This window comes from Electrona antarctica (genome assembly GCF_951216825.1).
Source record: "Electrona antarctica genome assembly, chromosome: 13".
NCBI lineage: Eukaryota > Metazoa > Chordata > Actinopteri > Myctophiformes > Myctophidae > Electrona > Electrona antarctica.
The window spans coordinates 19,741,117-19,755,333 of record NC_136794.1 but is presented as its reverse complement, the minus strand read 5'-3'; the positions used below and the strand labels follow the sequence as shown (position 1 = coordinate 19,755,333).

The following is a 14,217-nucleotide window of genomic DNA, read 5'->3' as shown; positions in this document are numbered from 1 at the left end:
TTCACAAGTGTCCTGCAGTGTACACGTGCACACGGACACACATGCAAACACATGCATGCACGCGCGTACGCAGACTACGCACACTATTGCCAATATTGTGAACTTCTTTCGCTCTTCACGCACAATGGGAGGCTTTAAATAAGTGCATCATGGTGCATCCTCTCTCAAACACACCTTAAGGAGTCATGCTAGCAGGCCTTTTGTTAACAACTTTCTTTGTCTTCTGGTGCACCCACTACTTTTCTAAAGACAGAATCCTTGACACAAGCTAAAACCATTCACATGATGGACATAATAATTCTCACTTTTGGCATCATGGCGACAGTAGAGGACACATCATCCTAGTGGCTATGCCCTAGTTATTAGGGCAGTATATAGGAAGTATATAGGCCTTAAGTGGTTAAACTAGGGCCTAGTTTAACCACTTAAGGGCAGGCCTTCCAACTATAGGACAAAAATAAAATAGCTGCTCTACAAGCTCACATGACACTTTATGAGCTTGTTGATCTGCTACTAGAAGCTCCGGTCTCGCTCGAGTGCCACGCAAAAAGGAAAATAATAATAAAAAAAGGTGTAACACAGAAACCTGTGGCCTGTAGAATGATGTTACCATAGGTGTGTGTCGCGTATTGTGTCACTGTTTGATGAGTGGTCCTAATTGGCAAAAGAGGTGGCTGAAATGTGCCTGAATGATGCGATTCATATTATACACATATTGTACAGTTGTACAATATGTGAAGACATTGAGGGCAGCCGCAGGATAATAAGCCTAGAACCTTGGCAATGAATAGTCTGTGGCCAATATGATGAGGAGGCCCAATTATGTGGAGGCAAGTGGAATGCTGGTAAGCCCTCGCAACCAGACACCACGTCGACCCAATTCTGATTCTGTTAGTAGGATGGATACTAATTAAAAAGGGAAACATTTTGAATATTTTTTAAAGTTTGCCCAAAATTGGAATGCCTTGTTGGCTAATGTGTTTAAGTATTGTTCATGTTCAGGAAAAGGAAAAAAGAAAGGGAAAAGAAAGAGTGGACAATCATCAGGAATGACAATGGCACCCCAGAAGTACATGCTACGTACATCACCCAAAATAATTCTCTATGTGGGGTATTCGTGCTGTCATTCATTGCAGTTGACTGGAAGAGTGGAAGAGAGGAAGGTTAAGGGTTGTGTGTGTGTGTGTGTGTGTGTGTGTGTGTGTGTGTGTGTGTGTGTGTGTGTGTGTGTGTGTGTGTGTGTGTGTGTGTGAGAGAGAGAGAGACAGAGAGAGTGAGAGAGAAGAGAGAGAGAGGGAGGGAGAGAGAGAGATAGAGGGGGGGAGTCATCAAGATGTGACAATTGTGACAAGAGCAGGCAAAGTGTAGCGCAGCAGAATGCCGCATGGAATTCTCCATCTCTCCTTTTTGCCAGGGTGACAGCTTAATGTCTACCACATGCAATATTTATTCTCATGGTGTGTCAGACTGTCTAGCTGTCCAACGGAGTACAAAGAATGTCACTTATTAGAATAAAAGCAGCAGGAAGGTAATCAAGGACATATGTAACATCAGCCAATCATGCCCCCGCCCCCTCTCCAATCCTGCATCCTTACACCCATTCATAACAATTCGACAAGCTTTCAGGGGCTGTATGTAGGCACAACTAAATGTATTTATTTATCTCATTAGAGCTGGCAGACTGCAGGACACGTGCAACATGACACTTGTGACATGCGCAATTTTTATAACAACCTGGCCACAAAGATAACAAACAGCCCAACTCAACAGAGCCAAAACGTATCATTAGCCAGACTTGAAACTCTGATATTTGTTTTTGTTCTGGATGCTCACCTGATAAAACCGTATATAGCCTGTATAAATGAGGTTAAATCCTTCCCTTTTTTTCCCCTTTTTTTTTTTACCATTACGTATGCGTTGAACATTAGCATCCTGGAACTGGCCTTGATCATCATCATTTTTCGACCGCGGTCGAGATCATGGATTTCACAATGCCACACCAGACTTCTCGGTCTTTCATTGCCATCCCCAGTTCCTGCTTACTGATGCATGTGTCCCTAGCGATGACATCCGGGAACGACAGTTTCCTACCTCTGGTCTGCTTTGAGGCAGGATTCCAGAGAAGGGAAGATATGACCTCATGATCAGCTCTGCAGCAGTGGCCGGCAAACGGTGTTCTTCTGGATCGCACTAGTGAAGAAACACAGGGAAGGAAGCCATATATTAGAGAAGTCAATGGGTGGTTCTTCCAACCGAGATATTTTGCGCTCTCATTAGAAGGCGGGTGTAAGTGCCATCCAGCTGTTTCTCTAATTTCTTTGAAAGTGTCCATATCTCGGAGCCATAGAGTAGAATCTGGTCGGCGGTCGTCCTAAATATCTTTTACTTTGAACCTCTTACTAAGCTGGGATGACCAGATCTTATGCATGTCATTGCAGGCTGACCAGGCCATACCCTTCCTAGTTTTAAAGTCCTTTTGGGAAGATATATACAGAATGAACTCAAATACTTGTAGTCATCAACCTGTTTCAAAGGAGTATTGTTTTGTTTTGATAACGTGGTTATTGTTGAATTTGTATATTGGGGGAACAAAATGCTATCTTGCAGGATCATTATAGGCTACTATAGCAACAAAAAGCAACTGCTTTGTTATTTATGATTTAAAGAAAAGGCCTGTGACACTCCTAAGTCAGGGTCAGGGTCAGGACACAGCGAAGCCATCAAGGCTGTGTCACATCCCTTCCAAATCCACATAGTGACAGGATGACGTGTGACATGTCAACAGCATCCTTTCATTACCTGGACTGGGGGACAGTCAATAACGAGACTAGTGATCCAACAGGACTTTATTAGCGACATCTGGTTCAGTTTTACTATACAGCCTCTCCTGTTGTTCTCGCTTGCTGAACATCTAGCTAAAGGCTTCCATTAGGATGGGCTGTGGGCAGCAGGATGCATGTCTTTCCATGGGAAAGTGTTTCTCAGGATCCCACACTGCACAAGACGAGAGTGGACGAGGAGCAGGCGATTGTATATCTCCCATATGGCTTTGAAAAGCGAACCGTGACTCCCTAGACGGCAGTTCCTAAAGAACTTGCATGGAGCCAGTGGTTTTAAACTCAATAAAGTTTCAGTTCTGTTTATGGGAATTATGGTTTGGAGTAGCAGGAGAGAGCTGCAGCGAATGCTTTCATGAAAGGGTTCCCAGCGAAGCATAATAGTCTTCCCCTGCAGTGGGTCTACTGTCCCTCAAGAGGCATTCAGACATGGAGGCCTGGACATTTATCCAAATGATCAAACATGAAAGAAAATAAATACATAATTTATTAATACATTTATCAAAAGAAAAAACTAAAGGTAAAATAGAAGTACCTATTGAAGCCGAGCAACTCTACTCATTAATGTGGATAAGAATATTAAATAGGTTATTTTCTGAAAAGGTTAGGTAATCATAAATTAGGTTAAAAAAAAAATGAATTAGGTAAATCATAATTTTAACCTGCAGGTGGTGGGTCTACCAGCACCAGTACCAAAAAGTACTCAAATGTTTTAAAAGTATCAATACTTAGAAATACTCTGTTACAAGTAAAAGTCCGGAAGTCAAAATGCACTTGAGTAAAAGTACAAACATATTGGCTTAAAAATTTACTTAAAATACCAAAGGAAAAAGTACTCATTATGCATTTCAAGTTTTCAAATGTATAACAATCTTTTGATAATAGCAGTCGCGATGCGATGCATTGTGAGCTAAGTTGTAGATCTAGTCCACTAGATTCTAGTGGACTCGTGGAGTAAAAGTACAATATTTGGATGAGATGTAGTAGAGTAGATGTAAAAGTATTTGAAATACTCAAGTAAAGTACAAATACCTCAAAATTGTACTTAAGTACAGTACTTAAGTAGATGTACTTGAGCCCCCCTCTGGTGGTACACAGGAGTCGCCCAAAAAAGGAGAAAAAACTGAAATATTTATCCAGCCGTGGTGAAATGAGCATGACAGCACATCTATCCATTAATAGAAGATTTGAGAACGGATAAATCACATTAGAAATATCATCAGTTGTGCCGATTAGTGATTTGACATAGTTTTGTCAGAGCAGCAGCATTATTTGCTTAGGAATGGAACAAAAAGGGCATGGTATATGCTCCTGTATTTTAACATCAGTTTATTATGGTGGTATTTGGAGATACAACGAGATGTACTCAAACCATGCACTAACAGTGCTGTCTTGTAGAATTGCCAGCAAACGCATAACACCATAGAGCTCTGTGAGATGTCAATGGGAAACAAATGTGGCAGGAGATCTTCCCAAATTAGCCCATCCCAGACACATTTAGTGGGATTAATTGAGGGTGAAAATTTTACGACAGTTTTTCTCAGAATCTTAGCACTGGCTGGGAAAGTAACTGTGATCTGTAATTGGTACTAGGAATCTTGTAAGCGTCCTAAATGTAAAGACAAGACAAGATGCAAATAACAAATATCTATTGAGAAGTATGTCATTTTAAGGAGTACTAATTTCACATTCAAGGCATAGATGTATTGCCAGACAGATACACGCACGCACGCACGCGCGCGCACGCACGCACGCACGCACGCACGCACGCACGCACGCACGCACGCACGCACGCACGCACGCACGCACGCACGCACGCACGCACGCACGCACGCACGCACGCACGCACGCACGCACGCACGCACGCACGCACGCACGCACGCACGCACGCACGCACGCACGCACGCACGCACGCACGCACGCACGCACGCACGCACGCACGCACGCACGCACGCACGCACGCACGCACGCACGCACGCACGCACGCACACACACACACACACACACACACACACACACACACACACACACACACACACACACACACACACACACACACACACACACACACACACACACACACACACACACACACACACACACACACACACACACACACACACACACACACACACACACACACACACACACACACACACACACACACACACACACACACACGGCATCCAGCCAGGTGTTCGTATACACTCACTGGAAGAAGAGACTGGCAGAGGCACTCATAGACAGGTCACGCTTACCGGTTTCCTTAAAGGTCAACACACCTACTTAAGAGGCTCCAATTTACTTTTAAAGCACATTATCAAAGGAATGGGGAAAAACAACTTCCCTGTGAATCAGGATGATTCTCTGGCATGTCTGTTGCATTTACAAAACATGACCGCTCTTAGTTCTCTGGTGAGGATGGGAAGGAATTATACATAGTTTGATATCACATCTGATAAAACATATTAAAAGGTTTATAAAGACAGAGGACATGAGCTTGTAAAATTACTCATTGCCCCCCTGACAAGTGAAAACACGCTAATACAAGGCGGACAACATCCATCACATCATCATCAGTGGTGGCGTAATGATCCTCTCCCAAACTCACACACCAACTATGCGGCACAGACAAAAGTCTTCAAGGCAGCCAACTGACGCCGAGAGAGTGAGAGAGAGAGAGAGAGAGAGAGAGAGAGAGGAGAAAGCCTCTTGATAGACTCTTGTAGATGCCATTCCCTATCACGCAATGCCTCTCAGTCATAAACACATGACAAACGCGGCCTTAATCATTTTTTACGAGCGGGGATGTGCAGGGGGGGCAGCGCATGGCTGGAGGGGCAGAGGGGAGCAGTGAGCAGCAGGCGGCCTCCTCTGCACAGAGGAGAGGGCCGTGCGGTAAAGTCTCCTCTGGAACATCACTCGGCCAGCATGCCTTTGATCTCCACACCGCAATTACGCCAGCATCCAAATGAGCATGGAGTCGCCTCCGACGCAGACTTCAAACATGCACATGGACGCATTCTCATACACGTACACGGCACTGTATATAGGATTGGAGCCATGTGCTCCTCTCAACAGTAAATGATGTACTGTCTCCAGCAGTGAACCTGGGGATGAAAGGGGGCCCTGGTCCTTCTCTGATCCCTCCATTAATGATGGCTTGCTAAACCCCAATACATTCTTGTTTAAACGAGGTCAACTTGGTATGTAGTGGCGCCTGCACTCTAAACAAGAGGGTACACACAATGGACATTATTTTGTTTTGAAACTTCAGTAAGTCTGATAAGGCTCCTGATATCAACTGTGCCTGATATGGTTAGATCAGGGAGTCTCAATCCCTTTCAGCTTGAGACCCAAAACCGAAATCTTGTGCCTACCCAAACGTACAAAATATATTGATGAATTTGTATATCTGCTACTTTTGCTGAATTTTCAGCTATTATGAGATGCGCAGATAGGTATGCTAGAGTTCATGTGGTTACGTTGGAAGCAATGAATGGCCAGCCTGAAAGTGCTAATATGATGTGCGAGGCATTGCAACTACAGGACTGTACTGTGAAAAATACTGAGCCGTGCAAAACAACCCGGGCAAGTATACTCAACGATACAGATGAAACTGCCGCACTTGCCTCACTTCTAGGCATCGTCTTTGTTCCCTCTGCACATTAAAAGCTGAGATTGCAATTTGTCTTGCTGTTTGCTTTGAATAGCCCTTAACCATATCATCATCTCAACTGTGCCGGAGGAAAAACACGGGAGCATGGCGACAGCAAAATGGCAGTCTGGCGTCTCTGCTGCAGACTAGCTGCCATTAGGGCTGAGAGCAGCATTTATTGTACAATTAGGGGCAGTCAGATCTACCTGTAATCATCTCCATACAGGTGTGAGCTCCTCTCTGGACAAGGGAAGTGACTCATCACTTGTCAAACGTCAACACTTTGATGTCAGCATTGTTTGACACAGGGCCCTCAGGGCACCTGGGCACTACTGTTTAAAACACTCTCGCGATTTATTGCATTTTGTACAGCTGAAAAAGGAAGAAGAAAAAAACATGCAAAAGAAGAAAATAACTTCCTGCTGATGACTGATGCTCCACATGTCATGAATCATTTGATTTATGAGTTGAGTTCTCTTCTTGAGATATTCCTCCTCCCTCTCGGTCTGACAGTCATACTTTCATGTGAGGAACATTTTACCATTCAAAGGTAAACAACTGCCTTTTTAATACAATGCTGCCAAGTAAATTGTCGAAGAACTGTTTGACATCGGAAACCTTAGAGGGCAATTGGAAAAGTGTGACAACAATCCACAATTGTTATTTACAAAAGAGCTGTATAGTGTAGATAAATATGCCTTTCACATGCTATAATGGATTCCTCACACACCCATCTTCTAGATTTGCTCTGACTTTGGCCAGATCAGAGCATTACTCATGCTAAACAGCTGCTCAAGAAGAAATAGCACATTCTTGTACAACATAATGCCACAGATCTGGAGGGCGGGGGATAAGTATCATTTGGAGCATGCAATGTCATTAGTGACCAAGTTTAGCGCTTATGAATAAGTGTGCCCCTGGAAAAACATCCCTATCTCTGCATACAAACATTGGACAGTAAATCATATACGGGAATAAGCACATTTTAATGATTCACGGTGACATAAAGACTGTTGCTTTTGGAATCTATGTGGATTCTGTCTGGAGCGGACAGTGTAGCCTGTAAAGCATGCTGTTAATATTCTCAGCCTCTGGGCCAACGTTTGAAGGCAGAGTTCTCTTCAGACCAAACCAAATAAGTAAAGCAATTTTAAACATCACAATATTTAAAGACCACTATCCTTGTGATTTATAGGCCTTCCCCATATGATATTAATTACTTTTCTGGCTTTGGGTCTAAGTGTTTATTTATTTATTTATCTATTTTGTCATTTAAAGCCTTCATCCTCTTTGATTTCATATGGAAATGAGATTTTGTTTTTTTTGTTGATGGAAAATGGAGACCATATGCTAAGAAGTGCTTAATGAAGTGCAGAGTTAGGGGGCTGGCTAGTGTTTGCAAGGCTGGATGTTGTGTTAGGATATTGCTTAGTGCCACCTCCAGGCAGATCCTCTCACAAAGACACAAACATTTAGCCAGCAGGAGACAGGAGTCAGTACGCCACTCTAACTTGGACATACATTTTCCATATCCTTGTAGCCTACTACAACACACGCACAGCGCACCGCACGCACACCCACCCACCCACACGCAGGCACACACGTGTTTTGTTGCTAATAAGCACATATTCAGAAATACTCTGTCAACAGTTTAGTGGATTAGAATCACTGCAAAATGTACAAAAATAAATCAAAGGAAGGCTTGGGGGATCTGTAGAACATGTGAAGGGGCAGTGATTTGTCTGAATCCCTTCTCCTAAACCCTTACCATTTGTTCTTTCTCCTGATGTAGTCTCTCTCCGAGAGGTTAACGAGGTACATCATTGGTTTGGACGTCAAAAATAAGTATTTGTTCAATACTTCGATCTGTGACAGAGAGAAGGCAAATACTTGGGACCCAAACTTTCCAAAGTAGCCTTTGAGGACCATGCACAGGGAGATACGTGAGGACAAATCAAATTAGGGTCTGGTGCTCTGCAGGGAGCATCTATAAAGCCTCTAGAGTCTAGATCAAGATCAGCATGGACACATGTCATTAGTTTGATACAAAAAAACTAAAATCAAAACACCACAAAAAGAGACAGCATGCATGTTAACTTTGTATTTGCATAGAACACCCTTAAAAATACAGCAGCTGGACTTTCAAGCCAGATGAAAAGATTAGCACGATAAATCACATTAACAAATTTGAGTGTAACATCAAAGGCTTACCTCCTTGTCGTTCCAATCGTGATAGTAGCGGACGTGTTTCTTTTCATCCAAAACTCAGCTCTTGATTTTGCACATTACGTCCTGTTTGGGATTAAAAGAGAATGAACAAGAAGCCATTAAAGGAGATGAAAAAGAATATAAACCCAGCAGGGTATGGGGTAATTATTTCCTAAATGCATGGCATCCTGATGCCAAAATGAACAATGGCTGCGCTCGTATTCAAACAGGAGAGGTCCGGCTTTGACAGGGATGGCATGTGCACACGGGCCCCTTCCCTCCTTTAAATCATGACTAAATGCCTTCTGGGGAGCTTCACTTAGACTCATTGTTATGTACACTGATATTCCATAGGGGCTGTCTGATGAATAGGATAGCAAGAGGGCAAAATTGGAAAAAGAGCAGGGAACTAATTGCAAGTTGGTTAGTTATGTGTAAATTATTAGCTCTTCCTCAGGCGCTCTGCTGTATGCCTTCATAATGAATATGCACTTGTAAAGTGCTAATTATGCATGTTCCTTCTGGAGCAAATATTTGGTTTTTCCACCTATGTTTGCTAAATTCATTACCGAGGTAGTGGATGGAGGCTGCGGGCAGGACTGGGTCTCGACAAGATCTGAGAAGTGGAATCGGATGAAGAAAATGGGAGGGAGGAGGTTATAAAAATGTGTAATAAAGAAATTGAGCCTATTATTGTTGATCCAGCCCCACAGAAATTAGCGGAACACATTCTTTTTTTGTTCACATCAACTTAACCTCCCCCTTCATAAAAAAAAAACTCCCCCACCCCCTTGCTACACTCCCCCTATACCACCTCTTTCCTCCCCAAACCCTTGCAGCACTTCACAATCACACTCCCTTTTGAAAGAACTGAGGGGAAAGAGAAGAGAAAAAAAAGGGGGAAAAATCCTGCCAGCGCCTCAATTACACAATGGCAGAAAAAGCTCCACACACTGACCCCCAGCCAGCTGCATTCACTCTCTGCACATCTTTCTCCGCAGGAATTCTAAAGGCCTTTTAGTCAGGCAGCCAGAGTGCAGCCAGCGGGGGACGGCGCAGGAAGAGCGGCGCGCACTCCGCCTGCGCCGGCCCAAGTCCTCACAGAGAGATTAATCATCTGTGAAATGGAAACAGCAAACGGCCAGTGACACAGGCTGAACCCCGCTCCAGGTTTCCCTCATCAGCTCGCAGCCGCCGTGCAGCGCTCCCTCTAACAGGCAGGTGTTAATAAAAGGCATATAGGTCCCACAGGGGTCAAACGCATACGCCTGCCACCATGAAACGCCGCTGGTGGGCTCGCTTCTTATTATTGTTTGGTAAGGAATGGGATTTTTTTGCCGGGGAGAGGGGGGGGGGGGGGGGGGTGGCGATGACGACAACAATGAAATATTGTCTTTGTACAAACGGTGCTAGCAAAATGGATTTGAATTGTTATAACAATATATACAGTATATTATATATATACTGTGAGCCCTATTGCCTGAAAACATGGATTAAGCCTATAGAGTTGAGGCTCATTCACACTGGCTCACTGTGCTCTGAATGGACAAGATCCATATAGCTGCAGCCACAAAACTCATGTTGGGCTTTAACCCTGTCATTAGCAGGTTACAAAACACAATGCCTTGTACAGACGTAATGTTGGGAACACATGTGTGGACAGTGTGGTGTGATGTACTGAACTTCATTTAAAATTCACTGGAACAATACTGGAATTCCCCGCTCAGCGTCGTTTCATTTTTCATCTTACTTGGTAAAAGCAATGCATGTTAATTATTCTAAGCTGCTTGCATTTGTCTGCTAGTAATGAACTCTTTGAAAGTTCTGCAGAAACCACCCAGAGTGGCTGCAGGAGGAAACAAAAGGAAAAGCATAACTTGATGTGGATTTGTTCCTGGGTGTTAATGTCCCATTAGAGAAGAGATTTCACCCTCCAAAAATGGATTTCCATCGCTTACCAATATTATCAAAAACGTAAAGTTTAACTTGGTCAGTTAAACAAAGGTTTCACTGGTATGTTTTTCACAAAACCATTCACATAAATACAGTGTGTGTGTGTGTGTATATATAATGCATACATACAGTATATACAAAATATATAACAAATAATGACATTATGTCAAATAGGTCACCTGAGAAAATATTTCTTAAATTCAAATTTACCACAGAGAGTAGGATATTAAAAAAGCATTTCCTGGGCAGGAATATGTCAGACACAGAAACCAATAAAAGGATACTGGGGTGCTGTGAGAAAATGAGGTGCTGCTACGGAAATTAGAACTTAATTCAAAGTTCTTGTTAATTACTCAGTAAGTGCAGAATCTCAGTATGTAATTAGCAATTAAATAGCTCCATGGTGTTTACCTTTTTATCTCATGGTATTTTGTGGTACTATAAAAATAAGACCAACACTCTTAAATTCATAGCAACTGCGGTGATGCACATGTTGTGCATATACATGTTGTAACAAAATGTATCTGAGAAATACTCCCAGAAACAGATAGTCTCTCCACAAATAAAACTCAGCTTCACATGTCAAACGGCAGAGACTCAGCACCCCCCACATCCCACCATCTGAAGCTTGCTATAGCCTTTGATAAGGGCCATTCTTCCACGTCTAAAGAGGTCTTCTATAGATTTCACTTGGCATCGCGTACACAACCTTTGACAAGTAATGTAGATCATTTTTATTCATTGCCTAAAATTGTCAGCAATTATGTGCGTCAACGAACGGCCACCTGCCTGGCCTGAATGGCTCCTGTCTGTGGGGCTGCAGAGGGGGATTACTCCGAGGGGAACCAACCAGGCGCTGGGCCTCTGCAGCAGGTGAAATGGCCCTTCTCGTTAGTATAATGACTGGTCAGAGCCCTCATGTGTCAGGGCCTGAAATTGGGCGCGCAGTTCCAAGTGAAAGGCCAGATTACCTCGCTTACTGGACCATTTTGCATCGGGGTCACCCTCTCCCTGCCCTGAGCACCGCTAGTGCATGTCAAATATCATCATTGCTATCACTATATCCGGCCTCGCTTGTGTGACAGAGGATAGACTCAAACGCGTAGCTTCGCTGTCGGGCAGAAACATTATGTTCAAAATGGTTATTTTCCAGGGAATGGAAACAAAACAAAACCTGTGCTCCAATGGATCCAATGTAGTCATTATTTAGTCTAATCTTTTAAATATTTCTAAAATATATCTAAAATATATATATCTAAAAGCTCACAATGCAACATCACAAATTCACAACCCGTTGTGTGCCTGTAGATTGTCTATTCTTGCTACTTTTGTGCGACATTGTTGTATGACAAAGTATACAATACGGCATTCATTTATGAATAGCAAAAATATGAAATATGGAGATACAATGTTCCTGCCCAACAGCAACGACAGTTAGCTGCACCGCCTTATTACCCACTGCATAACACGGTGATGATGCCACACACACAGCGTTATGTTTTTGTCTTTTAATTTCCAATCTAGCTACCTCTGCAACCCTGTCTCACTGCACATAACCCAGGGACAGTTTACTGTATTCATATCGACATCATGTAGGCTTGTGGGTCACCCCATTGTGTGGTGTCACCCAATTGTCTAAGCTGTTGTAGGGTGCACGAACATGAGCAGGAGCTGTACTGTGATTTGAGTATTACTTTACATGAATAGAGCCTTGTGGAAACACTTTCATTAGCCCAGCGCTGTGACCCAGGGTTAGCAGCTGAATAAGTAACTCTCTATTAATGATTTCTACAGCAGAACACCCCTGACCCCTGATCACTTTCAATCTCAGGAAGAAAAAAAAAAAGCAGCAGAAGGGGGCGAGAGAAAAAAATGAAAGAAATAAATGCATACATTTTCCTCCCATGTCATATGTGTGGGGTGATTATTATTTTGTTACCGTATTTTGTTTTTAAATATTTCACTGTAGTAGAGGTGCCTCAAAAGGTCTTTGCACATTATGATGGCTTTCTAGGCTTGATGGTGGTGTGATGTACTATTGAGATTTATAGATACATACATATACATTCTTTATGTTTGTTATTATTGTTGCCTCTTGTGTCTCCTATTTGCTGGGAGCACATAAGATTCATTTCAAATTTTGGGTATACACCATTTATTCACATCTTATTATTGTGTATAATAATATTATCAGCCATGAGTGGGTGATTTATGCATTTGTCTCTAAATACATTGGTATACAATGATTGGGCGACGGTGGCTCAGGGGTAGAGTGGCTGGATGGCAACCGCAAGGTTGCCTGTTCGAACCCGGGCTCCCCCAGAGCTAGTGTCGAAGTGTCCTTGAGCAAGACACTGAACTCCAAATTGCTCCTGATGTGCTGGTTGGTGCCTTGCATGGTTTCCGCGGTGTATGAATGTGTCAATGGGTGAATTGATGCACAATCTATGTAAAGTGCCTTGGATAAAGGCGCTATATAAATGCACCATTTTACCATTTATTGTAAACTTCACCTTGGTGTTTTCACAGAACTTGTATATTATACTTCAAACGTATTGGATTGAATTGTATGTGATTCATTACTTTGAACTGATTTGTTATTCTTGTCAGATATAGCGTGCGTACAGATAGGTGCAATGCATCTCATGATGTGTCTTACAGTTACCTACTGTATGTCTGATAAAGATCACGTAGCGTGAAACGTCACACAGGCACGCTGTACAATAAACGCAACATTTTCAACTGGACAGTGTGCGAGCTGTATTTCTTTTGTGTCTATTTTGTTTTCTGCTCAGCACCTGCCGTATTTGGTATTGGATGTGTGTTCTTCCAGCATGGTCATTATTATTTATGCGTTGTTGTTAGCGAGAGCAATGGATGTTGACTCATGTATTCAGGTGAGAAGGGGGAGTAATTGGACATGCTAGGGCCATTGATTAATGTAATCCGGGGATGGGGCGATGATGGACATGCTAGAGATGCTGTCTCATTCAGGTGGACATGCTAGGAATATTGACTCATGTAATCAGGTGAGGGGGAGAGATGGACATGCTAGGGACATTAACTCATGCAATCCAAGGCTGTGGGGCAATAGACATGCTAGGGATGCCGTCCCGACTCTCATGTACAGTATTTAGGTGGACATGCTCAGAGTATAGACTGACTAATGTAAGGGGGAGGGGGGGGGGGGGGAGGACGATAGACATGCCAGGGACATTGACTCACGTATTCAGGTTTAAGTTTCTTGTCACCGCCTCTAATGGCCACCTTTTCCAGTTTTTCAATAATGGGATTGATCATCTCCTCATCCTTCAGCCTGAGCTCCTCGTGGATAATCTCCATGTCCCTCACTGGGTCCACTAGCTGTCCCCTCCACGTGGATGATGTCTTCATCCTCAAACGCACCTACAGCCCAATACATCAACAAGGACGCACGACGCACACAGTAAAGACACCCATGCGGTCAAAGACAATAATACTGTAGCTGTCATCTTATGTCGGCGACAGGAGTGCTCCCCGCATACAGACACGTGTAGAATCAATGGCATTGACTGCCTGAGA

At 43.2% G+C, this 14,217-nt stretch overlaps 1 pseudogene across 1 annotated transcript in view; it reads right to left on the bottom strand.

The window, feature by feature from the left end:
- The window catches only part of LOC306934876 (obg-like ATPase 1), a 51,384-nt pseudogene that overhangs the window by 13,169 nt on the left and 23,998 nt on the right, over positions 1-14,217 (bottom strand). The window contains exons 5-7 of the transcript in view: positions 13,882-14,061; positions 8,707-8,787; positions 8,264-8,361 (exon numbers count right to left, since the gene is read on the bottom strand). The product of the transcript in view is annotated as an obg-like ATPase 1 (transcript). The remainder of the gene's footprint in view (positions 1-8,263; positions 8,362-8,706; positions 8,788-13,881; positions 14,062-14,217) is intronic.